Source organism: Aulostomus chinensis, chromosome 6 (genome assembly GCF_037954235.1).
Source record: "Aulostomus chinensis isolate RoL2024-O1b breed Wild chromosome 6, RoL_Achi_v1.0, whole genome shotgun sequence".
NCBI lineage: Eukaryota > Metazoa > Chordata > Actinopteri > Syngnathiformes > Aulostomidae > Aulostomus > Aulostomus chinensis.
Genome location: NC_141325.1, coordinates 25096488 through 25108816, shown reverse-complemented (window position 1 = coordinate 25108816; position 12329 = coordinate 25096488). Strand labels below are relative to the sequence as shown.

Here is a 12329-nt window from a genome sequence, read left to right as displayed (position 1 = left end):
TGAATACTCACTAAATTTAGTGACGAAGTTTCTAAATTGGCAACCCTGCTCCAAACATGTCAAGGTCACCTCAGGACAGACAGCATAATCCAGCCTTGAGCTATGTAGAGACATAAATCTTTCACCAAATCAGGATGAGGCTTAAAGTCAGGGTCATTTTTAAACTACACTTATACTTAGTTTGAAGTTTTTAATGTTCTTTTCTTTGACCTCCATAATATAGCCATAAAGTATGAGTAGCTACAAGTTAGCAGGCCAGTTACTGTCTATATGTGTTGGTCCTGTGATGGACTGGTGGACCGTTCAGGGTGAACCCCGCCTCTTGCCCAAAGGCAGCTGGGATAGGCTCCAGCTCCCCAGCACAGAATACATGGTAGAAAAAGGCTGGATGGATGTCTTCAGTACACCTACATGCTTCAGACACATCCATGTTACATGGTTGTATGACCAAAAGTGTTTCTGTAGTGTCCTCGTTGCTATGTAACAACAACATGGATTTGCAAACCGCTGCACCACCTTCCACCTTCAACTGCAATGTAGGTGGAAATGACAGAATGCTGCTGTTGGAACTCAGAAAAAGTAGATGGAGGCCGAAGGCCGAAGTCTTGTTCAGTATAACATTATAACATAAATCAATTATGTTGATTAGCGGCTGCGTCGCGCCGCGTCTGCTAATTCTCTGTCATGCGCACACACTTGACAAAGCATCAGTGGCAACATTTGCTTTCAGTGTTTGTTTTATTTCTCAGAAGGTGACATGGATGGTGGGAAAGCACAGACATAAACGGCAAAAACAGAATGATGGCGGTACATCAAACTCAGGAGAGAATTTCAACACAGCATTCACAACTGTACCCGTATTGTTGGTTCATAGTAAAAGTGATGAGCCTGTTGAAGGCCAAAGACAAAACACATCAGTCTAATAAATTTGTAGGATCTAATAAAAGTGATGATGGAATTTTTCAGAAGAGTGATGGGTTCGTGTAGAAAACTGCTGCCACAAGGTCCGGTTAGGTTAGTGAAGGTGCAGCTCAGACAACGAGATGTCAGAGAGGACGGTGTTTATGTGGGGGAAGCACTCGTAGAACTCTGAACTAATGGATGAAAGACAAGAGCTCTGCAGTGACATGGTAATTGTGCCTGGGGATGACAAGAATCTGACAGCTGTGAAGAACCTGTCATTGAGAAGCACCTGCAGGATGAACACAACTCGGCAGCCCTGGTGGCCCCGCCGCAGTGCTGCACCTCTGAAACAGCGACGGCCATCTTTGAACGGCTCAGGCCAGCGTAGCTGCTGAGGAGCAGGTGTGTTCACCCAAATTGTTGTGCACTTTTTAAAAAAAGATCAAATCAATTGTGTAATTGTTGGCACATGCATCAGCATAATGCCCACTCACACAAACAGAGGTTGACACACTCCAAATACGCTTATTGTCACAATGCGGTGAAGTCAAGGTGGGTTTTTGGCCTGTCCATGTTTTGTCTTGTCATTTCCTGTTCATTTTGAAATTTAATTCTCCTCTCATTTCAGGTCTCTTGCCCTTCCTCATGTGTCTTGTCTGAATGCCAAGTGTTTCCACCTGTTCCCATGACCCTGCGTATCTCTACTGTCTGCGTCTCCCTTTGTCTTGTGCCAGTGTGTTTCGTCCACGTGTGTTCACCCCAGCCCTTTGCCCATAGTCTGGATTGGTGTTTTGTGTTTTCCTTCCTCCAGGTGAGAAATTTTGTTGTTGTAAGTTTTTCTTTCTTAAACCAGTCTTTAGTTAATGTTTTTTATAGCTTTTTGTTTCCTCCGTGAGGATCTTTTGTTTCCTTACCTTTTCATAACTTAGTGCCTCCTGTTATGATGTTATGGAGCCTATCCCAGTGGCTTTCAAGCGAGAGGCAGGGTTCACCCTGGACAGGTCACTAGTCCATCGCAGGGACAACACATATAGACAGACAATCATTCACACTCACATTCACACCTACAGTCAATTTAGAGTATCAATCAGCCTCGTCCCCTCTTGATGTCTTTGGACTGTGGGAGGAAGCTGGAGTACCAGAGAGAACCCACGCAAGAACAGGGAGAACATGCAGACTCCACACAGAAAGATCCTGTGCCCGAGGTAGCCAATATCCCATTCACAAAATTACTTAGATTTATCCCAATATTGCTTTAAAAAAATTTTCATCACCATTCTGCAAATGGTACCCCACAGATATGCAAACTGTACCAACCCTTTGTGTGAGAAGATGAGGAAGATCACTTTTGAACAAATCAAGACTGGACTTAGAGTACTGAGGTAAACTATCGCTTCCCACCCGCTATCATAAAGAGACGATCAGCTGGTTTCTGTGGGTCTCAGCTCCCTAATGGATGCACTCTGAAAAAGACAGCAAATGAGCATGTTTCCAAAAAAACGTTGTCATGTTCCTTGAGGGATGTAACAATATAAACTAATTGCACTTTGAGACTGACGGGTACTAAATTCTGATCAATCAATGACCCAAATTTCAACCTTAGTATTTTGGTCAATTCTTGATTTTGTGTCAATTGCTGTTCTGCTTTTAAAATATTTCAGTTCTTATATAATATCGTGGAATGGGTGTCGTGCAAAATTTCTTCTCTTTAACTCACTGAAATTAGACTCATGCCAGCAGGGAAGTGATGCGTGTCGAAGGATTTTTGTGTGCTGAGACAGACTTGATCCGCTCGCCCTTCATGATGACGCATAGAGGAAGATTTCCAGGCAACAAGCTGATTCATGCTTCATATGGACATGAATGTGATGGCAACACGCAAGCGGTGGTATTAACTATGGTGCATCTAACCTTGAGAAACCATTACAGCAGAGAAAGAATTGGCCAGTGGTTTCACTTCCTCTTCATTCAGATGTGTCTAGATGAACTGTCAATTCAGGTGGTTACATCACAGTGACATCATCCGAGCCCAGTTAGATGCCAACAGGCCATCAATTCCTTTTCACTGAAGCATTTGACAATCAAACAATCTTCCAGTTTACAGCAAGCAACGCACAGATTGGAGCAGTCGCTGGAACCTGAGCTAATATCCAAACCATCACATTTGATTGGGTTAAAGGAGATTGCCTTCTTTGACCTCCTGTCTAACTTTATTAAGCTTAGCAGGATGTAGCTTTCAGTCATAGGAAGCTGAGCACATGCAGGGAGTCCATTTACACATTGCACTCAATCAAAGGGTACATGCACTCCGCTGAGCTTCATATGTGATGCTGGAGGATGCTGAGACATGTTTGACATGCACGTAGTGCAACTATAGGCACTGTTAGCACATCAGGAATATGGTAATTACACAGGCATCCTTGTTTTCTGCAACAGAAATCCAGATAAAATATGGAAGTGGAACTACATCAGGAGATGGGGTGAGAAACTTGCTTGCCAGTGTGGTGCCTGGAGGCTACACACATTCCTCTTGTTGTCCCTCACAGTTCTTTGATGGGTTGCAGCCAGAGAGAGTGTCAAATGGGAGAGGACGTGCACAGCGGAGCGTGGTTAATTCCCATCGGGCCTCACATAGCGTTAACAACCAGGGGGCACTGGGAACTCATGCAGCCAAGTTTGACGCAGCAACAGTGGCGAGCATGAATATGTAATGGACTTCTTTACAGAGAAGACACATGTTTGACTGTGCAACTCCATTAAATAGAAAGAGAAGATGGAGGATGACATATGTTTGATGCTCTGTATGGAACATTAATAGAGAAGCTCACAGGCTTTGTTGTCCTCTGTGACACCTTCAGTTGTCCTCCTCATACCATATTGATCATATAGTGCTCAGAGATGATGCATCATCAGGATGCCTCATCCAATATGGCTTGTTAACACACTGGAATAGAGTGCAGCAATGATGGTGTATTGAGGGCAGCCAGGACGTCCCATAGGTTTTCTGGACCCTTTCCACTATAAAAATCCCATTTGAATATTGGAGACAATAAGCTCTGTGCCATACAAAAGGAGATTTACGTGTTCAATAAGATAATTTTCACAATTGAACTCTTCTTCAAAGATTTATGAATATCATAGAAGTGTAAAAATTGGAGACTGTCCTCTATGGAAAAACTAACAGCTCCATCTTCAACAAGCGCAGAAACCTACCTATACTGACTTGTAAGTGAAAGATGCCATCTTAGTAATTATAACCACAGGAAAGAAGGAAATCAGGTCACAGTCAGAACCCAAGTTTTCTTGTGCCTAAACCTAATCAGACCTGAACATAGTGCCGACATATTAAATGTTATAATATTATAAAAGATGTATGGGAAGTTGATGGATGGAGATTTGATTTCCCTCCAGAGCAGTGGTGCATGATGAACCTGGCAAAGCGGCTGACCACATTGGGATTTGCATAAACTTTACTCATGTTCTGATTTATTTAAATTAGGTCCACCAGGCTCACAAAACTCAAGTTTCAGCAGTCAAAACAGGCAAAGCTGATTAATTTGAAGAATATGAAGATACTTATTGTGTGTTGCATCTTGCACCTCAATAGTTTTTAGTAACATGTTTAACTGTTAAAGCAATACTTCAGAAATGATTATTTGTGAATTACTGCCTCCCTCCACTACCTGGAAATTATACACAACAATACGTAAACATTCTGTAATGGGGACCTAGCCAGTTCTTGATTTAGTCTTTAATTAAACTCCCCAACCCCAAGTTCTGAGTCTCTCCAGCTGTGACTTAATCCACAAAGTCTTTGCAGGAGCGTGTCAGCACAGTTCTTGATATATTATGTTCAGAATAAGTCACGTACTCACGTTTGATCGTGTGTCATTCAGCACCAGTAGCTGTGATCTGATGAAAGGCTGAGCAGAAAGACTAGATGCAGTAAATTGATAATTAGGTGTTATATTTGATATCCATAGCTGACGAACCAAATGAACATAGAGTAGTCATTCAGAATCACTATTTTTAGGCCAAATAGAATACCAGATGAGTACAGTCCAAATGTCCAGATGAAAATCTTCAGTGGAAAGTGACAGTATAATCTCAACGTCTGCTGGCCAGATCGTCTTAGCACTGTGACAATTTTCATTGAGTAGAGTGGAGATAAGACATTTTTCATTTGCACCTCTCCAGTATTCATCACTAATCTGCTGGAGATAATAAGCTTCCTCAAACCCATCAAAAGGACTCTGTTAATGAGCTGCTAACCAGGAGTATCACCGTCCAAGCAGCCAGCAACTTTAGAGTAATACTTTACCCTTTCAGGGTATTTTCCCTTTATGTATTTACAGATAGATGAACGTAACAGCTGCATCATTCGTTTGAGACAGGAGTATGCAGAAAGACCCAGTCACGTATGTTTACCTTGATGATAATGGCAACCCCCATAAACAATGCCAAAACTGTCCAAACACGTCAAGGGCATTGTACTGTGTTACCCACAAACGCTCTGATTTGAACATACAAATAAAGATGGATAAATAAATGTAACCTTTCTGGTTCGATGCTCATTCACAGTTAAACCGAGCATGACCAGGTGGCACACTCAGCACCTCATTCACGCTTATTCAGGTCAGGATTTTTTTGTTAAAAGCTGATAAGACTCTGCTCTCCATTGTTACATACTTTACATACAATATTCACATCCAAACTGATAACTGTTACTTTTGCGGAGAGCAACAAGAGTCTTCTAAGACTACACTCATGTGCTGGGCAGCACAATTTAAAACAGAGTGGAGTGAAATGTCCATGCGTGTTCGCGCAAGTGCAAGTTCTACACAGGAGAAAATCACCTGGATGACATGTTCAAGTATCTTGTGATCTTCTCCATCAGGTGGAGCGTGAGGTAGCTGCAGCACCAACAGCAATGAGGGAGCTGCGTGTGCGTGTTAAGCTGAACTAAAGTAATCGTTCCAGTAATTATTACCATTGCAAAGTAGAAAGGCAGATGACTTCCACAGCCTGACCTCCCATCCACGAAAAAAAAAAAAAATCGTGGACACACGAATTCCCCCAGTTCATTTGTGTCACAAGATGGGTTTCTATTCTGATTTCTTTTGTTGGAACACCATAAAGTCTGAATTAGGGGCCAGGTTGGGGCAGTGGAACAACAAACACCAAACAGTACATCAGAAGACGAGAACCACTTTTACAACACTGTGCTACAATTTATAAGCTGACACCAGAGTTGGTGATGTGCTGATTGCCTTCTATTGATGTATTTCCCACAGTGAAACAGAGCCAATAGTTTTGTTTTGGAGCTTATAAATGTCAAATAGTAGCATTTACTGATATAAATAAAACAAGAGCTCATACCAGGAGTAGATGTAGATGATGTGGAAAAGCGCAGGAGAATGTCTAATGTTTTGAGGTGAGCCAGGAATGGAAGTCACAGTTGTCACATTTCCAAGGAAATGCTTGTGACGTCAGTCAGCTTTAGTGCCCACTGACAGAGTGAACAAAAGCTTCCTTGCACTGACAGCCTTTGTCTTGGTGCTCTCTGAATGAAACAGTTGTTTTTGTCATGATTTGTCAAGATCTGCACTACTTCATGTCTCAGGTCTACTCTGAATCCCTGTATCCTGTCCCCCCCCCGTTTGATGCACCGCCCTTATGTGCTACACCTGCTGAGTGTGCCACCTGTGTCTCAACATTTTTCCTCCTCTTTGTGCGTCAGGTTTCTTGGCTCAATCCCTATGTCCCCCCTGAGTCCTGAACCCTCACAGGACTTAATTGACGTCAGCTGGTAAGTGAATGAGAGTGGGAGAGGCTGTAAAGGGCTCAAAATGACACAATATAAGTAAAAATGCAACAGAGCTCTGATGTTACCCTGACGACACCAACAAGTCCAGCGCGCTGGCACTGGCATCTCATTGTTTCATACATCATGCGAAGAAACAATGTGCAGCCAGAAAGAAATTAAACGAATCAGAGATAATCAGTTTAATATAGTCCTCCAATATGACTGACTTTCTTTATAGAACACATTAAAATTAAGTTCAAATGCAGCAAATTTAAATGTAATAACAGAGAGTTCAATAAACAAATTTCTCTATTTCATATAATTTGTTTGTCCCATCATAAGAAACCATTAAGCACATTTTACAGCTTAGCATCATGTTTGTTGGTAAGCACAGTAACCAGCGCATAGAGCCACAGCACTGTGAACCGTTGGTAATCCACTCAGGTGCAGTCTGCCAAAATGCAGCCTTAAGGTAAGGGGGAATTAAAGGGGCATTCAGGGCTCAAAATGTTGAGCCCTCATACACTTGATGACTTGACAGTGGGACCGCCGTTGTGGATTTAGCCTCTAAGTCTGTGAGTGACTGAAGGTGAAGAGTGGAATTGGGCCTTTGTGTCCTTGTCCTCCTGTACCAGAATGTCTTGTCTCTTTGTGAGGAAAGTATCCCTGCGTTTGTTCCCAGAACTCTGTTCCTACTGTGTTTCGGTTGACCCTTTAGTGATTCTACCTAACAGACTCTGACTGTCTGACTCACTATGGGACGAAGCTGTTCCTGCAATTAAACCTTTCAACATTTCATCAGCTTGACATCTGCCTGATTTGTACTTGTGATACTACTTAATAAAACTTCAGGGGAAATATACAAACGGTACACAGAAAATATGAAGAAGACTTGAGGTATTGTAGTGTTACGTGCTCCTGCAAGTAACCACACTTGTAGAGCCACATTTTCACGAAGATGTGTGGATAATTGTGAAGTGAGCTTTATAATATGACAAAACCAGGCTTTTAATAAAACATCTTCTGACAAGAATCCCTCTCCAATATTAACATTTATATCTGTAGCCTGCTTATATAGTATAGATTGAAACCTTTAAATAATTTTGAATGTAATTTTTTATGGCAGACCACCAGTCGATGCATGAGTTCAATCCTGCATTTAAAATGTGAGAGCAGACCGACTGACATTTTCTAATGTCAGGGACTGCTGTGAAAAGGCGGGCATATATATTATTCAATGGGTATCCCCTGGCACACATCTGCCCTCTGCCTCCATGCAGTTTTAACCAAAAGCCTATTGGGAAATACCGTTGCCTTTCAATATTGATATAAGAGAGCATCTTGACAGGCCTTTCGATGAACCTCAAGGCTTCAAACAAAAGATGGAGTGAAAACCTTTGGATTGACCTGCACCACTGAGGGAAATGAATGCCAGATGTAGAATTTCACCAGGGTCTGATAACAAAGGAGGACAGTGTTCCAAATAACACACATGCCACTTAGGTTTAGTGAGACAATGGAGATTATCCAGGTATTATTTGTTGCTGCAAAGGAATACCAGAGAGAGGTAGTGACACAGACCTGCACCCTACTGACGTTTCTTTACAAAACAAAGAAGGCCAATATGTAGAAACACGTACACATTGTCCGGATAAAAATATGTTTGGTGACAGAGAGTTGATCAAAATTCTGATCGAGCTGTTTTGTTACATGTGTTCAATTATAGCAGGGTAAAAACAACAAGAAGATCCTGAGAGTGCTTCCCTGACACTGTGGTAGAGAGAAATATCAGTGACGAGACTTGAATCCATAAATCAGCCTGTGTCTCTTTTCAGACCCATGCCAGCTCAGATTAATTGTATATGTCAGTTCCACATTAATTCCAACCAGGGATAGATTGACTGCTATTCAACCAAGTGTGCTCCATGTTATCAGGGCTGCCACCTTGCTTCAAAGGATATGAGTATGCAAAGGTGGAGATGACGAAGCACCTGAAAGAGCCCCATAAATTCAGCTTCTTAAAAAGAACGTGCCTCCATTAATCAAGAATATTTAGAGTTTTAGAAAGTGTCTTCACTTCTTACCAGCCATCTCAACGGTGAAGTCATTGTCTCAACAGCGTATTCATCAGATTCATTAGAGAGCAATCTGTCTGCAGATACCAGAGTTTGGCTTCACTCACGAATCAATAAGAAAGACCTATAGTATAAAATCTCATCGGTGAGACTCAAAATCACAAAATGATACGTGAATTGGGTACATTTCTATCAACTGGTTGGTGCAAATTAACTAGGTTATGGAATATGCACTGCCTTGAACATACAGGCAGTAGAATAAGAGGTCAGGCTTTTTGTCTGTCTTGTTTTGTCTGCAGCCTCTACCAGCACAGAACAGAGAGGACTTGAGTAATTACTTTCAGCTGGTTAATTGGTCATTTGTCTAATGTTTGGAAAGAGCTGGTAAACACCCTTGTTAAAGCTTTTAGGTATGCTGGAGAGAGGGTGCAGTGTGGAGCGTGATGTCACTTAGCTTAGCAGATGATCACAGTTTCAAACTCGAGAAATTTAGACAATATAATGAACTATGATATATAATAATAGTTTGGGTTGTAATATATGGATGATAGTGAGCATTGTTAGCTGTTCCTCAGTCAAATTGTTTAGTCCTCCGACTCACTGGCTTTTTTGCACTTCCGATCCTATATTATTGTAACTAAATATATCACATTATTTTGATTGTGGTTCAGTGTTTGTCACATTTTGCTAAACTGGGGTTGTAGGACCACAGATGGTTGTAGACCGACCATGCTTGCTGTGAGTGTTAAAGGTCAGGGTTTGATTAATCATATGCGATTGGAGGAGCTACTAAACATGTTAACATACACACGCTCATGGAAGTGAGATAGCATTTCGGTTATTTTCTGTGCCCTCAGTTTGGATTTGAGCGTTTATGAGGGCTCAGAGTTTGTGTTGTTGTGTTACATTTTTTTATTTCTCAGTTGGGCAAAAACAAGTGTTGCCCTGAAATGTCTGCTACATCTGATTTATTGACACAGATACGTGGCAGACGGGTGACTTTCTGTGTTCTAAATACGTGCGTCACTGCTGTATTGGTGCAGGATTTGTGTGGTATTTGAGAAGACTAGGTGCAAAACTTGTACCCCTTTTTTTGGTTAACATTTATGAAACTTGTAAATGGTACCGTAACTATTTATTCATTTATTTCTACAATAATGGAAACTTAACCCCTCACAAGAAATTGTGCGTTTCATGTATCCGTGATATCGGTATCGGTAAACACGGAATTCAATTTGATATCTCCAGGTCAAGATGAAACAGAAAAGCTCATCTTTCTCGTAAAAACAAAAACAGTAAAAATGAGAGAAGACCTCAGATCTGTCCTCAGTCAGGAGTGCAGGACGAAGGTTGTCTAAGGTGTTGGGCCTGCCCTCCTTTCATACACATTTTGCTGAAAGATGGCTTTCCATCTCAGACCTATCAAGAGCTGATGATCATCATGTTTAGAGGTGCGTGGTGGTGCTCAGAGCAACAAAACGATGATCATTGATGATAATGTTGTCAAAGTGTGATGTCAGTCAGTGACTCAGCCTGTTTAGCGGTAGGAGGAAAAAATAATGTTTAATAAATGACGAAGACACTCTTGAACAACTGAAATTGTGTAAATAATCTCATTTGATTTCCTGAAGATTTCTCTGGTTCTTCTAATGAATGAAGATACTAGATGTCCCCTAGAACCCAATGGCCAAAGGATAAGGATTTCACAGGATAACAGAAAAAGTCTGAAGTCCAACGATACACAGAAAATACATGTTAACAATGTAGGCCAACTGAAAAAGCACAAAGATGGAATAAGATGCCTTGAGATTATTGTTAGGAATCAAAGTAATCACATGTATTCACTTCAATTGGCCCCAAACTGAGCTGTTCAATGTTCTGTTGTCCCATCGCGGTATTTAATGTGAAAGATAGACAGCGCACTGTTGAGGGAGGTATCGTCCTGGTGGGGGAAAACTATTCATATCTGAATAAACCAGGAGCTTATGCTTTTTCAGTTTAAGTAATTGACGTGGACGCCGCGTACGGCTGGTTTCTTTGTTTTTAATTTGTTTTTACATTTTTTTTATTGGGTGAAAAGGGAAACCAGGAAAAAGTCAGGAGTCAGGAGTGTCCTGGGTGAAATACACCTGTAAATCCAGTGCAGTAAATCCTCACTCGGGCAACAATTACCAAGAGATTATAATCCTCATGAAGAGAGGGTTTAGTTCAGGGCTGTTGTGTTCCAATGCTTCCCTCCCTCGAGGCTGTGAAAATGTGCCCACAGATTAGAGGCTCGTGAGGATGACAGATCTTTCAATTTCTAGCTAGTTATCACGATACTTTCTATGGGTTCACAGGTCAAGAATTATCTGTACCCAGTGAGGTGGGGTGTCAAAGTACTTCTTTTTCTGTACTTTTTATGAGTTTTTGTATGGAAGCAAAGGACAGCAGTGCTTGCATTAACCTTTTTTAACTACAAATTAAAAATCAACTCAAAGCTACTTAGTTTGATGGCCTCATTATAAAATCGAGAGAAGAGATGAGAACTGTCTTAGGAACATCTTCAAATGTATTTTATTTCTACATTTAAATACTTGGATTTTCAACACAAGCCAATGAAAGTGAACACATTTAATGACACAGTTGCTCAGGGTCTGGGCTTTGCATACCCCCTTGCCATCAACTTCAAATTAAGCTCCGTGGTAGGTGTCCACACGCTAGTCGTTCGTGTGTAGATAAGGCTGAAGTTGCTGCCACGCCTTATTTTTGGTCTTCAGTTCTTTGTCCAGTTCACTCAGAAAGCCTGGGAAGATGACCCTCTTCCCTGGTACTGCTCCATCAGGAAGGTAAACAATCCCCATCTTGCCTGGTGAGTTGGCACACAAAATGATGGCCTGTGATACCAGGCCTTTTATCATGACCGGCAAGGGGTTGCACAGCAGAACTGCCAGGCGGTTCTGCATCTGGTCCTGCGGTGCATTCTCTGATGCGTGACCTGGGAGAAGCTTCTCCATCATATAGAGCTTGTCTGAATCTGGATGTTCCTCCATTGAGACGATGCGTCCAACACGCAGGTGCACACAGGACTCTTTAACCTTGTACCCTCTGGTCTGGATGGGGGATGCTTGCTACTTTGACTCCTCCTTCTTTCCTGGCTTCTCTTTTTCACTTTAATGTGTGGGAGGAGGATCCTGGACAGCAGCAGCAGGTGCTGGACAGGGAGGAAGGGGGGACATCAAGTATGACCCTTTTCCTTCTCCCAGAGCTGCAGCTTCAGCTGCTCAGTCTCCATCCATTCGTCCATCCATTTTCCTCCGCTTATCCTGTTAAGGGTTGCAGGGGCTGGAGCCTGTCCCAGCGGCTTTTGGGCGAGAGGCGGGGTCAACACATACAAAGAGAAAACCATTCACACTCACAGTCACGCCTAAAGTCAATCTAGAGCATCAATCAGCCTCGTCCCCATTTGCTTGTCTCTAGACTGTGGGAGGAAGCTGGAGTACCCAGAGTGAACCCACGCAGGCACAGGGAGAACATGCAGACTCCACACATGCAAGCCGGGACTC

At 42.1% G+C, this 12329-nt stretch overlaps 1 pseudogene; it reads right to left on the bottom strand.

Annotated features, from left to right (window-relative positions):
* Nucleotides 1-11483: 11483 nt before the first annotated feature.
* On the bottom strand, nt 11484-11816 carry LOC147260530 (aminoacyl tRNA synthase complex-interacting multifunctional protein 1 pseudogene; annotated as a pseudogene).
* Nucleotides 11817-12329: the final 513 nt, after the last annotated feature.